Raw genomic sequence first — 20979 nt, forward strand, 5'->3', positions numbered from 1 at the left:
AATAATTGAAATAATTTTATCGCAAATTTATGATATACTCGGTATTGAACGGTGGTTCTAGTGAAAGAATAAACAGGTTCTTTATCATAAATAGTAAATATAAATCAAATATTTACTGTCTAGGGTATGCCAACAAGAACCACAACAGCAACTGATGATGGAAGTGGTTGCGATCTGACATTGCTATTGTCATTGCTACTCGTAATCTCCAGTCTGTGGTTGATACGTCAAAGTGAACATCAACGATATTAACAACCGCCATTATTTTTATAATTGCCCTCATTATTAATCTTGAACAAAAAAAATACATTATAACAGAGCCTAGCAAAACATCACATTATACAAAATCTGTTGCACTGGCTTCCCTTCCAAACACGACGCCTAGTCTTAAAGGAAACAATAAACCACACATTCGAAAGGGTACCTTGAGATTAGTCGACCGACTTATTGAAGGACAAAGTGGCGTGGCGTCACACTAACATTGGTCATCGGCGCCACAGAAATCCTTAATGCAACAGCATATAACAGAGGGTTGTTCTTTCTGCATATCCTTGTTTACTTTCCCGGAATACAAATAAGATGTCGTATCATCGGCAAGAAAAAGGTTTGCCGTTTATCTATATATTATTTACATGTTCCTTGATCATTAGGAAATGGGTCCTCAGATCATATTCTAAACAAACAAGAGGCCTTTTTCGTCTATATTTTGTTATCATCTGTCTGACGGAAGTAACCCCTTGGAAAACTATTTCCTACGAACTTGGCCTCTTCTTTACAAAATCTCCTCTCAAATGAGAGTATTTTTCTTCAAATACTCATTACACTGATAAAACAAGACAATTAATTGTCCTGAGCAATATATAGACAATGTAGTCTTTATTTTCTAGTTAGTCATTGAGCCTTATGAATGAGTTTCTGTGTCCTCTTAGTAAACATCATTTGGATTTGTCGTACAGATTGTCATTGTCCCCTACCTACTCTACATACTTGAGAGAGAGAGAGAGAGAGAGAGAGAGAGAGAGAGAGAGAGAGAGAGAGAGAGAGAGAGAGAGAGGTCTGTCACTCATTAATTTCGTGAACCTTGAATATCCATTCCCTGCGATATGTAGCCTAAATTTGTAGACCACGATCAAACAGTCCACTTCCGGGGAAGATAGCAACACCACCATTATGATTCCTCTTTGGTGTTGTCTATCATTACTACCCATTTGTTTGAATAATCTATAAAACGATAACTCTCACAGCAATATGGATCGCAGGGTACTTACCAAGACCTAAGAAAGACCTCTCCTTTTTTAGGTCTTGACGCTTACTGTAAATGACTGAAGTGACGTTAGTATGATTTGGCGGGAGCAGTGTTTTGAGCCGCAGGTCTGCTACGACTTCAACTCGAATTTATGCTTATTTATTCGTTGTTGATGAAGTTCAACTCTTCACAGAAAAACGATTTTCCTTACACAAAATATGATTAGTTTATCCGTTATATTCATTTGCTAAAGATTTGTAATTTTGATGATTACTGTTAATGTTAACATTATAGGCCTATGCGAACAATGAAACTCCCCAGTCAATTAATGACATGATTTCTAAAATATAATGACATGATTTCTAAAAATACTTATATTTATAACTGTTACTTTCATATGATAGTAAGATATGAAAACTAAATTGTGGTAAAATAAATATTTAAAATTGGCAGGGAATTTTCTTCGACAAACGGAAAAAGAACCGTCGTCCCAGTTCCCTTATTGTCTGAGAAATAAATATTGTAAGGAATACCTTATCTGCAGCCAGTGATAGAGTTCCCTTTGTGGATTACAGACGTTAATTGTCACAATGTGCATCCCCATCATATGTGATCAACCAGTGCGCCAGTGTTAATACCTGATTTACATACACGCCATAGTGCAAATATCAATATCGTTCTCAAAGTGACAGCAAATCAGCTACAATAATGACGGCATACTCTAAAGAACCGTTCGTTCACATGTCAGACAGGCCTAGGCTACGTAAAACGGTAAGTTACGATAAGTATTGTTCAATAAATTTAGGTTCAAAGGTCTGGTTAAACAAATCATTTATAACTAACTAACTAATAAATTTAGGTCCAAGGGTTTTAAACAAAATGTCAGCTCAAGACATCGTACAAAGTACGTCGACAGACTTACGATGTGCCAAGTAGGATTTAATTGTTCGTAAGACGAAAAGTATAGTTTTTTTTTCAGCTGTACGCGCAAGTTAATAGTTTTAACCAACTGCTGTATGATAATTTTTCAGCTGTAATCGTAAGATAATAGTTTTAGCTATCCTGATGAAATTTTTCTGTCATCGCGTTTAAATGTTAGTACGTATGTATGAAAAACGAAGCACGTAGACTTGGTGTGATGTTTTAACTGCACATAACAAGACATTTAGTAAGCAATTGTTTTTTTTTTTTTATCTAGCTGAAATTATCGTTTGGATTCAGGTATTTACTTCGGTAAGTAGCCTATACATACTGTAGGCTATGTGAATGTGAATTGTTATAGGTAACAGGCCTAAGTGTGATGTTTTGAGAGTAGAAAACATTTGGTACATTGACGATGCTCTGGGTATAAAAAAAAAAAAACCCTTCGTTCTCAATAGGGACCTCATAGAATTTTCGTGGTCGGTTGGTTAACGTAGATTAAAGCGACCTTATGCCAGCACGGGTTTTGTACTTAGGCATGACGTTCCTTATGGCAAACTGTTCTTTAAGTGAATAATAGGACTGATGTGGACTTTGATTCGGTCCTGGGGGCAGAATAGGTTTTACTATGTCCACTGGTTTGGAGGAAATCATGCCCATCATGGGTCTAGGTAACTGTAACGCCTTATCCAGCATCCTTATATTTTCTCTTCGAGAAATCTGTGATATTTCATAAGATAACCGTATCATTTTGTTTCAGAGTTAAAACCCCCCCTCAACCAAAAAATAGAACTAATACTGGATATATTAAAAAATAATAATGAAAATGAAATTTGTCAATAACTTTATCATGACAACAGTGCTCGCCTGACATCATGTATCTCGTACCACTCCTACCTGTTCAGTGTACATGAGTTTGTATTAAAACCATAAGCACACTTTTCAAACCCACCACATGAAAGCTTCGCTTTTAAAAGTCTAAAATGCATAAAATAACGATTAGCAAGAGGGGGCTAGTCTTAAAGCAAGCGTTGTATGAAGGGCATTATTCTTACAATGGCAATCGTATAAACCACGTATCGACTTTCAACTTGCCGTCAAAGTTTATTTTCTGCTTTAAGGACTGAAAACCGTGGAAAGACGAAATGTACGTGAATGCGAAGAAAACTTAATGACAACAACCGTAATGTACTTGGCTGAAACGGTATTTCATTAAACTTACTTGCCAATCACAGCTTCTTCGAAATACTGAGCTCTCTTGTAAACAGAATCCCTTGCGGTCAGTGGGTGCACGCGTCGACTCTTATCAAGAGGCCAAAGAAAGGTTTCAGTCACTGACTATAATTCTTCAGAGAAGCCTTAGGGACACTAGACCCTTAGACTAGTCTCCTCTTCCCGTCAGTCCTCGATAGCTTCTCGAGTTCCTCGTGCCACTAAAGCCATCGCCAGACTGATTAGCCACCGGCCATCGGCTCCGCTACGTCACTTCCGTTGAGAGCCGTTGAAAAGGTCACTCGCAAGGGGGATTAAGATAACGCTGGCCAATACCGGAAATGTTAAGGCAGAGAATCAACATTGGGTTATCTCCTCGCTTCGTGACTCTTCTCTCCGAGACGCATCAGACGCAAATGCCTTTGCAATGACGACGGAGGCACACACGGCGCTCGCTTGCCATGCGTAACATTATTGCGTCGGTTTTAACGGACATTTCGAGCCATTACTGAGACGTAGTTGAGATATGGAGATGGTTTAAATTCGAAATGGGAATGCAGAATGATATCAGAAAATATATTGGTGTTGATGCATATACATACATTTATATATTTATATACATACAGACACACACATATATAACTCTTGAAAGCAATCTATTTCCATTTATCATGAGGCGTTGCCACCGATGTAACTGCATCAGCAGATCAATGGATCACAATCACTACCACGATTTTTACACGACTAAAGGCCAACGAAGAGTTGCAAACCAAGGCAGAACGAAGTCGCTCAAATGAAAGCATGGTACAAGGTTGCAAAGACACTGTAGTAAGAAAGGCGAAACATTCTGTACAGAGCATCCAGACTGAACGAATTTAACGTAGAATTGTCAAGCATAGAAGGATCAAACGTAGAGACATCCAAAAAACGAAAGCATTCAACATCAAATTATCTGATGCGCAAAGCATTTCACATGTTAGTTTTCTATATAAAAAACATTATCACTAAACAGAGGATCACATAACACCAACACATTAAAAATAAAAGCATCTATCTTATAAAATGTTTAACGGAAATAATTACAAAGGCCTCGAACGTAGAAGCATCCGATGTCGAAGCATTCAGAGTAAAATTCTCTGAAGCAGAAGCATCGAACGTTGAGAGAAGCATGGAGCGTAGTGGCATTAGAGGCTTTCAATGCAAAATCATTCAACCTGCAAGCATTCAGCGAAGAAGCACCAAACGTAGAGGCCATCAGACAGCAACATTTACCATCAGAATGTCCAACTTAGAAATATTAAAGTGAAAGGAGCATCCAACCTCAAAACATCCAAAACAGAAGCATCCAACCTATCAAAACATCCAAAACAGAAGCATCCAACCTCAAAACATCCCAAACAGAAGCCTTCAGCACGGATGGATCCAACCTCAAATCAACCAGAACAGAAGCCTTCAGCATAGAAGCATCCAACCTCAAAACATCCCAAACAGAAGCCTTCAGCATTAAAACATCCAACCTCAAAACAACCAAAACAGAAGCCTTTAGCACAGAAGCATCCAACCTCAATACATGCAAAACAGAAGCCTTCAGTACAGAAGCATCCAACCTCAAATCAACCGAAACAGAAGCCTTCAGCATAGAAGCATCCAACCTCAAAACAACCAGAAGCATCCAACCTCAAAGCATGCAAAACAGAAGCCTTCAGCACAGAAGCATCCAACCTCAAAGCATGCAAAACAGAAGCCTTCAGCACAGAAGCATCCAACCTCAAAGCATGCAAAACAGAGGCCTTCAGCACAGAAGCATCCAACCTCAAAACATCCCAGACAGAAGCCTTCAGCATTAAAGCATCCAACCCCAAACGACCAAAACAGAAGCCTTCAGCACAGAAGCATCCAACCTCAGATCAACCAAAACAGAAGCCTTCAGCACAGAAGCATCCAACCCCAAATCAACTAAAACAGAAGCCTTCAGCACAGAAGCATCCAACCTCAAATCAACCAAAACAGAAGCCTTCAGTATAGAAGCATTCAACCTCAAAACATGCAAAACAGAAGCCTTCAGCACAGAAGCATCCAACCTCAAATCAACCAAAACAGAACCCTTCTGTATAAAAGCATCCAACCTCAAAACATGCAAAACAGAAGCCTTCAGCACAGAAGCATCCAGCCTCAAAACATGCAAAGCAGAACCCTTCAGTATAGAAGCATCCAACCTCAAAACATCGAAAACAGAAGCATCGAGCGTCTGCCGACTCATCATCCATCACATGTAAACTGATCACAGACATTGCACCGGATGATGGCTGCCTGAACAGCATCCTCTTAATCCAACAAGATTTATTGAGAGGATGATGCTCCCCCCTCAGGAAAAACAACACGGAACGCTCCTAATCACCAAAAACCATAACAAACGCATCCGAACTCCATCTCTTACCCATCCAGATTATCTGCCGATCAGCTCTCTCTCTCTCTCTCTCTCTCTCTCTCTCTCTCTCTCTCTCTCTCTCTCTCTCTCTCTCTCTCTCTCTCTCTCTCTCTCTCCGGCAACCTCCCAGCCGTGCATTCCCCTCAACCTCTGTTCTTTAGTAGGTTATTTGATAATTTCGTTTGGTTTTGTAATATTTGTGATGTTCCATGACACCCACACTATCTGTTTTCTCGAGGACATATAGTTGTATTCTGTTTGAATCCCTGTAACTTACTGTATAATAATAATAATAATAATAATAATAATAATAATAATAATAATAATAATAATAATAATAATAATAATATCCCTTATTTCAGGAGAGGGCCATATGCAGGGAATATACTAATACTCTCTCTCTCTCTCTCTCTCTCTCTCTCTCTCTCTTGAGGGCATGTAGTCACTTTTGGGCAAATAATTCTTACAACTTACTGCATACTAATACCCTCTCTCTCTCTCTCTCTCTCTCTCTCTCTCTCTCTCTCTCTCTCTCTCTCTCTCTCTCTCTCTCTCTCTCCTTGAGTGTATGTGGTAAAATTCTGGTTGTTTATAATTCTTACAACATATTGCCTTCTAATACCGTTTTCAACCTCCCCCACCCCGTCTCTCTCTCTCTCTCTCTCTCTCTCTCTCTCTCTCTCTCTCTCTCTCTCTCTCTCTCTCTTTCCTTCTTCTTTTGACCACATGCGGTTAATATTTGGGTAGTTAATAATTCTCACATCGTATTGCATACTGATACTCTCTCTCTCTCTCTCTCTCTCTCTCTCTCTCTCTCTCTCTCTCTCTCTCTGTGTTCATGATTTTGGTAGTTAAAAATTCATGCAACTTATTGTATACTAATACCCTGCCCACCCTTTCTCTCTCTTACTCTCCTTGAGGGTATGTGGTCAAATTCTGGTTGTTTATAAGTCTTACAACATATTGCATACTAATATCCTTCTCAACCTCTCTCTCTCTCTCTCTCTCTCTCTCTCTCTCTCTCTCTCTCTCTCTCTCTCTCATTTTCTTCTTCTTCTTCTTCTTTTGACGGCATGTGGTTAATATTTGGGTAGTAAATAATTCTCACATCTTATTGCATACTAATGCCCTCTCTCTCTCTTTCTCTCTGTGTTCATGATTTTGTTACTTAAAAATGCTTACAACTTATTGCATACTAATACCCTGCCCACCCTCTCTCTCTCTCTCTCTCTCTCTCTCTCTCTCTCTCTCTCTCTCTCTCTCTCTCTCTCTCTCTCTCAGCGCATGTGTGCGTATTCCGTCTGATTTTATAATCTCTGGGTACGATAGAGAAATGACGACGGCCGCTGCCCGCCGAGAGATTTATTGCCCCGCCGGCATGAATGGGCCTTTGATTCGCGTCTCCCTTCATTCATTCACTCATTCATTCATTCTCTCTCTAATGCACAAGATTCTTTTTCTTCTTTTGCTGCGTCTTTTTTGTCTTGCTTTTCTTTTGCTTCTTTCTGTTTTCTTATGATCTTCATCTTCACGGGATTGTTATTATCACTGCTAATCTTCACGATTTTTACATATTTTCCTTCGGTATATTTCTTTTACCCCTATTTTTTTGTGCCTTTTCCTTGTTTTGCTTCTGCGTTCTTGAACGTTATTAGTATCGTTGCTAATCCTCACATTTCTTACATCTGTTCAATATAATTATATCATGTACTCCTTTTCTACACTTCTTCCAAATGATAAAGTATAAAAATTTTTCGTAAGAAATTTGAATTTACTATTTGACCTGATTTTGCAGGTCTTAGAGATCAAATCGAAATGCACACAATAGCATCTGCTTTGCGATTTTTCCGGTGATTTCTGAAATCTTCGACAGAAAACTTTCGGTATTCTCGTGAAATATTATCGGGGAATTTTCATTCGATTCGAATTATTTTGGATAAGCAGTTGTTACTATAACTAATTGTAGCCATGGACGTCACTCCACTTTAGTTATTTGTTTAACTTGGGTGTATATGTATGATATATATATATATATATATATATATATATATATATATATATATATATATATATATATATATATATATATATATATATATATGTGTGTGTGTGTGTCTGGGTGTGTGTATGTATGTATGTATTTATAAAAAGACAGAGAGAGAGAGAGAGAGAGAGAGAGAGAGAGAGAGAGAGAGAGAGAGAGAGAAATACCTGGTGAATGTTCCTCCCTTTTTCATCTACAGCATGCTATAAGTATATTTTGACGGAACAATTACCTCCACATCTGTTACTTTTTCCTCTCTCTGCTCATGGCTTCGTCCCACTACAGTCGACTGACAACCAGTTGTATAACTCGCCGCTTCTTTACCATGAACGTAATGGAATTTAAAGGGGACAACCCCATGTTGCTTGTATCCTCGCCCTGAATAATGGAGAGAGAGAGAGAGAGAGAGAGAGAGAGAGAGAGAGAGAGAGAGAGAGAGAGCAGTAGGAAGCAAAGACCTGCTGACATCCATCAAAACATTTCCCTTGCCATCTTTTATCGCCTAATCACAAGCTCCTATCGAGAACATCCTTTTTGGACTTGGTGGGTTTATGGCCAATTCTGGCAGCCAGACATCTAACCCAGGGAGGAATTAGATAACAGACCTGTTATAGTGCTGTTTTACTCTAGTGTACCCATCTATGGTATATCGTAGTGCTTTTTGTTCTACTGTTAGTATAATTTTTAGTATGGCATAAACTGATATGGTGTAATTTCATCGTGGCATGCTATGTTATACTTTGGTATTAAATATTTAAGTTTGATGATAAGCTGCTTCATAATTTACTATAATATAAAGTTATATGGAGCGCCCAACGCCGTGGAAATTCTCCTTCGAAGATGTATATATTTAATCCAGCACATGAAGGATGCATGAAGCTGTAGTTTCTACATTACTTTCCTCTGAAACCTCACAAGAAAAATACAGTAGTTTTTTTAAGAGTAGTAAAATGATTTCTACTGCGCTCCCGAATCTGCAGATTCCATAAAAAAAAAAATTATTTTTCTCGAGGACAACTTGAGATAAAAGCATTTTTCGAGATCGTCTCTTCTCAAAACAACTTTCAACGAAAAACCCAACCGGAAGTGTCGAGGCCAAGAGAAAACAACCCTTTCTGTCGGCGGAGATAAAAAACGGATTCATCTCTGGTTATTTCCTTAAGAGATTATATTTGTTGAATGTATTTGCGGGAGACTAAACATAAAGCGACTCGGACTTTACTCTGAATTCGGAAGTTTTTATTATTATTATTATTTTTTTTTTACCAAAGGACTATACGACTTAGTACTCCAGCTGATTGAGATGTACCCGCTAGCGTTAAAAAAAAAGGGAGGGGAAGAGAAAACTAAGAAGTATAGAACGCTAAACAGCCAGGACAGACCCATTTGTTCTTTCGATGTAAAACTTTTGTCTATAGGTCTACTCTTTTGGCAACTTTTAAAATGAGTGACTAGAAACATAACAGCAACAATGGCAATAATCAAAATAATAATTTTCTTTTGTGCAGAAAATTTATCCTACTAAAAGAGGGTAACTTCAGAGATAAACAGCCGAAGTCACTATTTGCATTAATAAATCAAGGGTAAAGGTCTTGAAGAAATCATGTTTAACCATTGCTGCCCTGAATTATAGTAAGCAGAAGCAAGGGAAAAAAAATACTGCAAAAAAAAAAAAACAGTTATTTCTTCAGAGCATCAGATCTTCCATTCTGCTTTAAATACCCCGAGAGGGGTGTAGTGCCCTCAGTGCACCTCAAGTGGTGCACTCTAGGCATTACTTGGGGTTCTTTGCAGCGACCCTTCGGCCCCAAGCTGCAACCTCTTCCATTACTTTTACTGTACCTCCATTCACATTCTCTTTATTCCACCGTACTTTCCACCTTCTTCGAACAATTGACTCATAGTGCAACTGCGAGGTTTTCCTCCTGTTACACCTTTTGAAACTTTATCGCTGTCAGCTTCCGTTTCAGCGCTGAATGACCTCATAGGTCCCAGTGCTTGGCCTTTGGAACAAATTCTATATTCTAATTCTGTAATCGTTTAGAAACAACGGAGTTCACTAACTATAACCACTGTTCTCTATTCGGCGTAAATTCATAGGGTAAAAAAAAAAAAAAAATTTTACATTTCCAAATACGGAGAATCCCTGCGAGGCCTCTACACCCGAGGCCCGTCCGGACCAGGACCCACCTGCATAAACGAAAGATTAACCCAAGACCGATATGTTTCGAAAAGAGACAAGGGCAGTAAAGATAAGAGAGAGAGAGAGAGAGAGAGAGAGAGAGAGAGAGAGAGAGAGAGGGTGGGGGTGGGGGGCGGAATTTTCGCGGCCGGCCCGTGATATAATAGATAGTGTAAACAAATGCGGCGCGTGATTTACAAGTTCCGGCTCACAGATAATGCTACCGATGAGTCAATGCTTTCGTTTGATTAGCGCTCGCCGAGCGCCTCCCTACGGTTTTTTTTTCCTCCATCTTTCTTTTATTTGATTTCTACTGATTTTCTTTCTTATTTTTATGGTTTTGTTTTTCAAATTGTTACGTTTATCAAAAATGTTTATTTCATAAGGTTTAATGATGGCTTTTCCGATTGTTTGTAATGCCGCAGTTTTTCGTCCAAATTGTTTATTTTATCATACTACCGCCTTTGTTTTACATATGAAAATACCATTTTGATGGCTTATTAATAAAAATTAATTTTTTCTTTTTTCAGTTTTATGCCTTAATATTCTCATTTTCTCTTATACTTCTCTTCGAATACTCTGATTTCTATACTTAGCATTTTTCGTTTTTCATTTTCGGGTTTCATATTTTCATAGTTTTTCAAATATTAGCTTCGTGTTTTGAGTATGTTTATTGCTATTTATATATCAGTAGTATAATTTTCACTGCCACCCTCTTCAATTTTTCTAACGCCATTTATTGAAAATCGCACTTTTTGCTTGCAATTAAATTTCTTACATGATTTGCCAAATGCTCCTTTATAATTATACTCTTTCTTTATAACTTTCAGTCTCTTATTTGTCTTACATTCTCAGTTTTTTCACTTTTCATTGTTTTCGATAATACGAATTTATTTAGGGAGGAAGTTTTGGTTTTCAAATTTCGTTCTGCTTCTTGGCCTCGTTTTCTGGTTCAATGCAGCTTTTGTTGTAGCTGTTAATTTTTTTCAGTGGCATCCCAAGTTAGGCGTATTTCAGCCACAGTTTTATATATATATATATATATATATATATATATATATATATATATATATATATATATATATATATATATATATATATATGCATAACTACACACAGATGTTAACCTCTTGATTCTCAGCAAGTTTCATGCGTGAGGTTGCAGACCGTACTCCACCCTGGATGTGACCCGCGACAGTCAACTAATTAACGGGCACAAGATTAACTGCTGAGGTCAACTGTCTTTTTTGTTTTTTTTTTGTTTTAATGCATAAGCGTTGTGCTGGTCCTTTCCGTGAGCCGTATGACATTTAAAAGCAGATCAAAGACATGTTGACGTGGATGCATCCTAGCCTAACCTTGCAGCTCTTCGTTGGGCGAGTCGGTGGAGCTGTGGACTGGCCTCGCCAGGCCCGAGTTCGAGTCTCCGGCCGGCTAGTGAAGAGTTAGAGGAATTTATTTCTGGTGATAGAAATTCATTTCTCGCTATAATGTGGTTCGGATTCCACAATAAGCTGTAGGTCCCGTTGCTAAGTAACCAGTTGGTTCTTAGCCACGTAAAATAAGTCTAATCCTTCGGGCCAGCCCTAGGAGAGCTGTTAATCAGCTCAGTGGTCTGCTAAAACTAAGGTACTCCTACTTAGCCTTAACCTAACCTATCCTAGGGTACCGTCCTCTGCATAATATATTATCGAAACATTTAAGTGCTTAGCACTTTCGTATGAACAGTATACAAATAATCGTCAGGGTATATTACACTGATGACATGGGTCGTGCTAATGTACACAAAAGCACTAGCTATTTACATGTTTCACTTTCAAGCTAGCCCTTGCAATGCGTTTAGTCACGTGGTCCTTGTTTTGTATATTATAAAACATCAAATTTGTATAGTCTCCATTATGCAACGTTGTGAATACATTAAGGAGTTTTAGTAAAATGGCGCATATTTTTGCATAACAGTATTATTGTATATAGTTATGATTTTGACCTTACTATTTTTATCCCATTATGGGCCATTATTTCAACGGTCCATTAATAATTTTAACTTCACATTTTAAATTAAATCATTTTTAGTTTTCTGTACAAGAAAACTGGTGTGCCGGCTTTGTCTGTCCGTCCTCACTTTTTTCTGTCAGTACATTTTCTGTCCACCGTCAAATCTTAAAAATTACTGAGGCTAGAGGGCTCAAATTGTTATTTTGATCACCCACCCTCCAGTCATCAAACATATCAAATTTCAGCCCTCTAGCCTGAGCAGTTTTTATTTTTATTTAAGGTTCAAGTTACCCATAATCGTGCATCTGGCAACGATATGGGATAGGCCACCACCGGGCTGTGGTTACAGTTTCATGGGTCGTGGCTCATACAATATTATACCGAGGCCACCGAAAAATAGATCTATTTTCGGTGTCCTTGATTATACGATTTACAGAAAACTTGATTGCGCTGAAGAAACTTGTCATAAAACTGATGACAGTACATTTTATGGTTTGAAAGGAAATGTTTATTATCAGTGGCGTAGATTAATCCGCAATTTAAGCTTTGGAAGGAAATGTTTGACAAAAAGTCGTCAAATTTTCCCATCTGACCCAGCAACCAAAATAAATTTTTCTTGGAAGCCATAATTTTGAGACAGCCTTGAGCGTTTCTTCTTTACAACTGTTTTTATTTAATTTAAACTTGAAAATAAAATTGGATGAAATGTGGATGGACAACAGCGTAGAGCAGTTAACCTCTGACGTTCGTAATTTCATAACGTTCACTTAAAAAATATGCTTAACGATTTTTTTTAATGTGGTGAAGATTACCTACAGTACATGGGGTTTCATTCGCCAGACACGAAACTATAATTATCTTTATATAATATCATTTCCTCCACTCATTATGTCATTATCTCAGTAATTATCACGTGCTTCTTGTGTGTCGTGATTCCTTGCATTTAATAAAAAATTTTCATTTTTATTATTTATTATCTATTATTTATTATTTATTATCTATCCTCTGTTAGGAGACGTGGTCAAGTCTCCATGAACAGATTGGCTGATATTCACGGGAATATGCATAATCGGTTTGAAAAAGTGCGGGATAAACCAGTGTTCAAGCGCAGAGCTAAGGTACCCGTACACACACACATACACACACACGCACTCACACACACACACACACACATATATATATATGTATAATATAATATAATGTAATTTAATATAAAGTATATATATACTGTATATATATAATATATATGTATATACATACATATATATACATGCAGATATATGTATATATGTACTGTATGTGTGTGGTTGTTTGTTTAGACACACATGCACGCAACACCAAAACCACCGAACGTAAAAAGGTTATGAACTCCAAACAATATGAATAATGTCGTCTGTCAGTTTGTGGCCATGAAACTCAAACTGACGAGGCTCAGATTCTAAAACGTTCGTAATTAGCGATGTGAGTCGAACTGTGGGGATAGGGAGGGAGTGAGGGAGGGAAAGGGAAGGGAGGGGGTGGGAGAGAGTGAGATGAAGTAACAGGAAGGTGTCAAATATTGGTGTTATAGTTCTGGTGGGTAAGAGGCTCGCGTGTCTGCTGTAACGCGAGCAGATCTGAACAAATGGCTGCCTCTTGAGTGTATCGCTCGAAGCATCGTTAGAGATGATAAGGCCACTTATTCGCCTGAGAGGCTTGTCTGTGTTTACAGGGCCTTCAGTGGAGCCAAAGAACAGTGCATTTGCGATGCAGGATAAACAGCTGGTTAGGAACAGACTTCTTTTTTATCTCTTAATTTGGCTGGGTCTGTGTGAAACGCTGATGTATGATGCGCGGGGTTGGAGGAATATTGATATGTAGAACGTACAGATCTTACTCTCTCTCTCTCTCTCTCTCTCTCTCTCTCTTTTCCTGTCTCACACACACACATATATATATATATATATATATATATATATATATATATATATATATATATATATATATATGTATGTATGTATATATTATATATGTGTGTGTGTTTATGAATAAATATATATATATATATATATATATATATATATATATATATATATATATATATATATATATATATATATATATATTATGTATGTGTGTGTGTGTATGTATGTGTATGCATGAATCAGGTCCTGTACCATTTTACAATACTCACTTTGCTGGTTGGAATTTTCACAAAGTGGACGATGGGACTGCCACCTCCCTACGTCTCATAAATATAAGTATATATATGTATATAAGTGTACAGTATATACATATACATATGCATATATACATATACATTAATATATGAGACGATATATGCATTATACATTAATATATAAGACATAGGGAGGTGGCAGTCCCGTCGTCCAATTTGTAAAAATTCCCACCAGCAAAGTGGGCATTTTAGCTGAACAGTGCAGCACTTGACTCGCGGCCACCAGTCCACCCAGCTGTAAACGGGTACCAGCATCTGCTGGGATCCTGAAAACCAGCGTGGGGCTAGCAACCTCACTCTTAAAGACTAGCTGAGGAAGCGGAAGCGTTTTTCTCTCTTTAGAGTGGCTGGTGTTTTTTGACTTGCAATTGCCACTGATACCCATCCACAGCAGAGTCGATTGGTGGAGGTAGGCCTAGGCCTGGCTCGAAGAATAGACCTTAATGTTGCAAGCTCAGTACGCTGCCATTGCGTCTCGCCTGTCACATGCATACACACACATATATGTATACATACAAATACTGTATATTTACATATATATTTACGTATGTGCATATGTATAGATTATATATCTAATGTATAAATGTATATATATATATATATATATATATATATATATATATATATATATACATACATATACATATACACATACACACACATATACAGTATATTTGCTCACCGATTTTTTTTACTGCAGAAAATTTCCTCCAGATTTTGCTACATTTCATATTGTAACAGACCTATAATAATAATAATAATAATAATAATAATAATAATAATAATAATAATAATAATAATAATAATAATAATAATAATCGGACGGAAGGAAATCCTGTCCCAGGGTATTAGAGCTGAACTCGAAGTAGGTGCAAAAATTCAAGTTAGGGATTTTGTTCGGTATGATGAATGTTCATTTAATTATTCTTTTTACTTGTTTACTTATATATTTATTTTTATGTACAGTATATTGGATTTCCTGACTGGAGACCTTTCTCGGAATCTTTCAATTATTTCCCACTATCATCTGGGTCCCTTTGTTTTCCCAGATTTGGAGGATTTATCTCTGAAGTTTCTCCAAGTTATTCACCGTCAAGGAGTAAGAATAGTGAGAACAATAAGAATATAAACAATAACGTAGCTCCACAGAGTGTGAGGAATTTGTAAAAACCTTCCCGTTGAAATTCTGAGAGAGAGAGAGAGAGAGAGAGAGAGAGAGAGAGAGAGAGAGAGAGAGAGAGAGAGAGAGAGAGAGAGAGAGAGAGAATGGGTTTAGGGCGGTGTTAGCTAATTGTTAAATTAGCAGCCAAACAGTAGTATGTTTGTTACATAAAATCAACGTATAATTATGATTATTAATTGTATAAGTTTTTAGAAATCTTTTTACTTTACGAAACTTTGCGGTAGAGGTTCCCGAAAGGAAATTGATCAAAAATACAAGTTTTTAGTACACGTTTTGTTGATATCTTCCTTGCTTTGTTTATTATTGTTAATATTTTATGGGGTTTCTTTTACAATGAAAATCTACAGATTGGTTTTGTACCGGTCGACAATCAGAGATGTCACCCAGTTGCTTAAAACGTCAGTAATAATAAACAAATATTTTACAAAATTATGTTTATGAAAAGCGATAATTCTGAAGGCCTTTTTATTCCTTGTTGGTAGAGGGAGTCTGCCCAAAGGCAAGCTTTAGAAAGAGAATAGCCGGTAATAAGAACTGTGACAGAATGAACAATACAAAATACTGTGATCTAACCTAACCTAACCTAACCCAACCCAACCTAACCTGACCTAACAATACAAAATTTTTGGGTCATAGAAATATTTTTTTTTTTAATTTTGAAAAACTTATACATGGTGACGAAATGCCACGCTACAGAAAGTCCCATCCTTTCTTCCCCTCGTTTTCCTTCAGGATCTTTGTAAAGCTGAAATGGCGTCGAAGGATTTTATTCCTCTCAGTAATGGCGGAAAACCTGCGATACGCGCCAGAAGGATAACAAGATATTCCGGTCGTAGCCAAAGGGAAGAAGGAAGAGAAACGATTGGTACGATGTACTCTGAAGTTCGCAATCTGCCCAGGATTTGATGATGAATATAGAATACAGATACAATAGAGACAATCCTTAGTACATCAGAAGATGAAACGTTAGTAACAGTTCTAATGATAAAAGTGATATATTTGTAAGCACTAGCATATAATCAGGGGTATTATGGATGTAGCTCATGTCGGTGAATACTAATAGCAGTAATATAACCTTACAGACCTTACAGTTCGTTCGGGTTGCCCCAGGTCCCTCAGTGTGAGGGACCTCTGATGTCTACCAGAGAATTGCTAATGCATCTTCCGGTATATTTTGCATCTTCCAATCTTGGATGGTCTGGGATGCATCTTAGATATTTGTCGAGACAGTAAATTAGCTAGTAGTAGAGGGGTAGCGCCACCAGCGGACCGTAGCTGCAACCCCTTTCATTCCTTTTACTGTACCTCCGTTCATATTCTCTTTCTTCAATCTTACTTTCCACCCTCTCCTACAATTGTTTCATAGTGCAACTGCGAGGTTTTCCTCCTATTACGCCTTTCAAACTTTTTTATTCTCAGTTTCCTTTTCAGCACTGAATTACCTCATAGATCCCAGCGCTTGGCCTTTGGCCATAGTTTTATATTCCATTCCATTCTAACAACCAGTGAGGGAAGCAAAAATACTCGGAAGAATGAAATAAGTCGCTTAGGTCACGTGACTTAGGGAAAGATGGCGCCACAAACCAAGCAGCGAAATAGAAACGGATTGGCAAAGAATTTGAGTCGTAGCATTTTTATTATACCAGTGTGACGGAAGACTGGTTCATAATTATCGAATAGAGAAGTTATTGTAATCAAAGCTCAATAACAAGTAGATATCATGATCCGAGAAGAACAGTCATGAGGGTAATTGAATGGTAAGCGTCGTATCGAAGTGGAGACGCAATTAGAGCTGTATCTTTGGGCTCAGGAAGAAGTAGCTATTTGAAGTGACGTAAATAGAAATAGTCATTTCAAGCGATTCACTAGGTGGCCATTTGCAGTGACGCGCGAAGAAGTGGGCATTTCCAGTGACTTGAGGAAAAAGTGGCCATTCCAATGACTTGAGGAAAACACTGGCCATTTTTTAATGACTTGAGAAAAAGGTGGCCATTTTTAATGACTTGAGAAAAAAGTGGTAATTTCCAATGACTTGAGAGAATAAAGTGGCCATTTCCAATGACTTGAGGAAAAAAAGTGGCCATTTTTTAATGATTTGAGAAAATAGTAGCCATTTTTTAATGATTTGAGAAAAAAGTAGCCATTCCAATGACTTGAGAAAAAAAGTGGCCATTCCAATGACTTGAGGAAAAAAGTGGCCATTCTCAATGACTTCAGGGAAAAAAAGTGGTTATTCCCAATGAGTTCAGGAAGAAAAGTGGCCATTCCCAATGACTTCAGGAAAAAAAGTGGTCATTCACGATGACTTCAGAAAAAAAGTGGCCATTCCCAATGACTTCAGGAAGAAAAAGTCATTGGGCTCACAAAGTTAGTATTTTCAGTGACTTACTAAAAACGATTTATTTGAAGCACTTATGAGGAGTCATTGACTTACCACATTCTGTTTTTTTTTTATTTATACCTTCTTTTCTTTCGTTAGAGTGAGTAGCTTCTTCAAAGGATTCTCTTTGGAGAGAGACGGTACCGCTACATTCAGAGTGAATTATAAATAATGATTGAATTTTTTGAATAATGATTGAATTCCACCGACTAATAAATAATTTTTGAGGCTCTCTGGCAGATGAACAGTAGTTCGTTTTTGAGGCTAACGAAAATCTGTTCATGTTCCATGGCTTATTAATAATCTAAAGTTTCAGTGAAACATGTTTCGATAATGTCTCCCTAATTTTTCTTAGTAAATGAAAAATTTTCAGTATTTGTCTAATTCACGCTCACAAAAGCTCTATACTTACACGCTATTATTATTATTATTATTATTATTATTATTATTATTATTATTATTATTATTATTATTATTATTATTATTATTATTATTATCCAGAAGATATTCGGAAGATGACACCTATTCATATGGAACAATCCCACTGATGCCTTGACTTGAAATTCAAGCGTCCAAACAATATGGTGCTCATAAGAAACAAGCAATGGGGGGTTAAGGGAAATGTAGAAAGAAGGGATCATTTATTAAAAAAGAAAAAAATAACGAGTTAATAAATAAACAAATAGGAATGAAAGTAAATGATTAAAATGCAAGGACACACACACACACACACATTCATTCATTCTGTAATCTCGTAAAGCTCTGTTCATGATATGCGGACAGATGTAGTTCATATGATGCAACAGCAGTACATTCAGTGGCGTCTTTGTATCGGATGATGTTAAAAAGTGAAAATATTTGTTTTTGCTTAGGACACTGTTGTTGCTTGTCATGCGGCATTAGATCCTCAGGGATGTGCGTGTAACATGCATATAACTGTAATATATATATATTTATATCTATATATATATGTATATACACATATATATGTATATTTATATATATGTGTGTGTGCGTGCGTGTGTCTATGTACACATGTATAAATAATATATATATATAAAATTATATATATAATGTATACATATATACATACACATATACACATATATATGTATTTATATATGTATATATATACATATATAAATATATATATGTATATATATATTTATGTATATATATATATATATATATATATATATATATATATATATATATATATATATATATAGACGATTTTTCATATTGGTCGCCAAGCATCTGAATTCTCTCCATGTGTCTGTTGTCCCTGACTTGCAATATTCCATGTTCAATACACGCATCTGTTGCTTCTGTTAAGGTCAAGCTCTATCTACTCTTTCTAAATTCCTTTTCTTTATCCATATTTCCTTCAGTTGGTCTGGGACAGGTAAGCGTTAGGTTAACCGCCTCATCGGCCTCGGCTTTCAAAAACCTACATTGAAAAAAATTAATACGTTCGTAAATTACCTTCAATATTTAAGCATACAAACAAACTCAAAACTGTTCACCTGGTGGTTTAGAATTTACCTGTCTTCGGGGTCAAATATTTTACCTGATTAAAAACGTTACTGATATAACTGCAAAAAAGGATTTATAGCGATAGCGAAAATGAGAACAGAAGGAAAACATAATGACGGTGATAAAAACAGGAGCAGCAACATCAGTAACAATAAAGATAATAAAATCTCTCTGGGCAGATATAACAACAGTAATAATTAAAACAAGAATAACGCGAAGAACAGCATGAACAATGAGGATTCAGATTGCATAAAGAATTAAATAGCACACATCTTAATTAGACGTTTCTTTGTCGCATTCCACAATGCATCAACAGACCGTCAAACAAAGACGCCGTCCTTTATCGCGGCATTACCATAATTGTGAGTCATGCTTCATCATGCCAACGTGACCTTGGGCATTGCTTATCGCCCAGTGTATAATCCTTAGCAACCACGGACAATTTTTTTTTTTTTGTGCAGTTCCTTGTAAGTGCAATTGAGGCAATTTAGCAATTTTGTCACGGAGACATTATTATTATTATTATTATTATTATTATTATTATTATTATTATTATTATTATTATTATTATTCACTTCATTTTTGCAATCATTATTTACACAACGGTGATTTGATATTTTGATGCAATTTGGACTTAGCTGAGCAGAACAGAAAATAAGTCATGATCTTATAGTAAACAATAGCACAACATAAAAAAAAAAAAATGCGATTTTCCGGACTTACCTGGACGGCGTTCTCTTCAGCGATTCAGTTCTCTCAAATAATATCTGGCACTCGAATTCTGTCCTTTTCAGTTCATGATAAAGGGATAAAACACTCTCCTTTACTTCAGCTTAGCAACAGGATCACAGACGACACGGACCTGGCTTGCTTATATAAAAACACAGGATGCCCACTCAAGATGCCCAACCTTGACACGCTAAGCCCCGGCCCTAAACTGATTAATAGTTGGCACTGTAGTGCATGACATCTTATTTCTCCTCCCTGAGCAGTGACTCCGCCCACAACCTCTCCTTCGAGCTAATCACGAGGCGCCATCGGCACGAGTGACCAATCACAAACGCGCGCACGAGAAAAAGGGCGTGTCTTAGGCACTTTTTCCCTCTTGGTCTTTCGTGACTGGTTCGTTGGCACCCAGGGGTTCCAGGTGATTGGCTGCGGTAACTCGAGTCGCGATTAAAGGGATTCAGATGGGTGAGTCCAGACGGGTTTCTTCTTCTATTTCAGTCAAAGGAGAGACTTGGGTTTCACAGGCCATCCACACCAACAATTTCTAATGGAGAGAGAAGCAGAAAGAGATAAAGATGCCAACAGAAAGAGACGAGGAGTGCCAAAACAAACACAAATGAAACGCGAGCAGATGCAGTGTCAAGGGGGGAGGTCAGAGAATTGAGACATTAGAATCAGCCTGGGAGGAAAGTTATTTAAATCATGTGAGGCTGCCACCATTGAAATGTTTAAGTCAATTCAATTTTTATGTTTATTTTTTAATGAATTTTGGAACTCTACTCAGACAAGACGTTTTCGAGAGAATTAAAAATAAACTGAATGTCTGGGAATTTGCCTGAAATATTCATCTAAATCGCAAGAAATATAAAAGAATATTTATTATATATCTGATATCATTTATATAT

At 37.1% G+C, this 20979-nt stretch overlaps 1 protein-coding gene across 2 annotated transcripts in view; it reads right to left on the reverse strand.

Moving 5' to 3' along the window:
- LOC136848653 (doublesex- and mab-3-related transcription factor 3-like) overlaps positions 1–20727 on the reverse strand; it is a 52141-nt gene extending 31414 nt beyond the window's left edge. The window contains exon 1 of one of the 2 annotated variants that reach the window (XM_067121066.1): positions 20069–20727. The gene's annotated coding sequence lies outside the window, so the exon portion shown is untranslated. Of the gene's footprint in view, positions 1–3389; positions 3620–20068 lie in introns of those variants that run through there. The other variant, XM_067121068.1, reaches the window with a different exon arrangement.
- Between the last annotated feature and the right edge of the window lie 252 nt (positions 20728–20979).

This window comes from Macrobrachium rosenbergii, chromosome 19 (assembly GCF_040412425.1).
Source record: "Macrobrachium rosenbergii isolate ZJJX-2024 chromosome 19, ASM4041242v1, whole genome shotgun sequence".
Classification (NCBI taxonomy): domain Eukaryota; kingdom Metazoa; phylum Arthropoda; class Malacostraca; order Decapoda; family Palaemonidae; genus Macrobrachium; species Macrobrachium rosenbergii.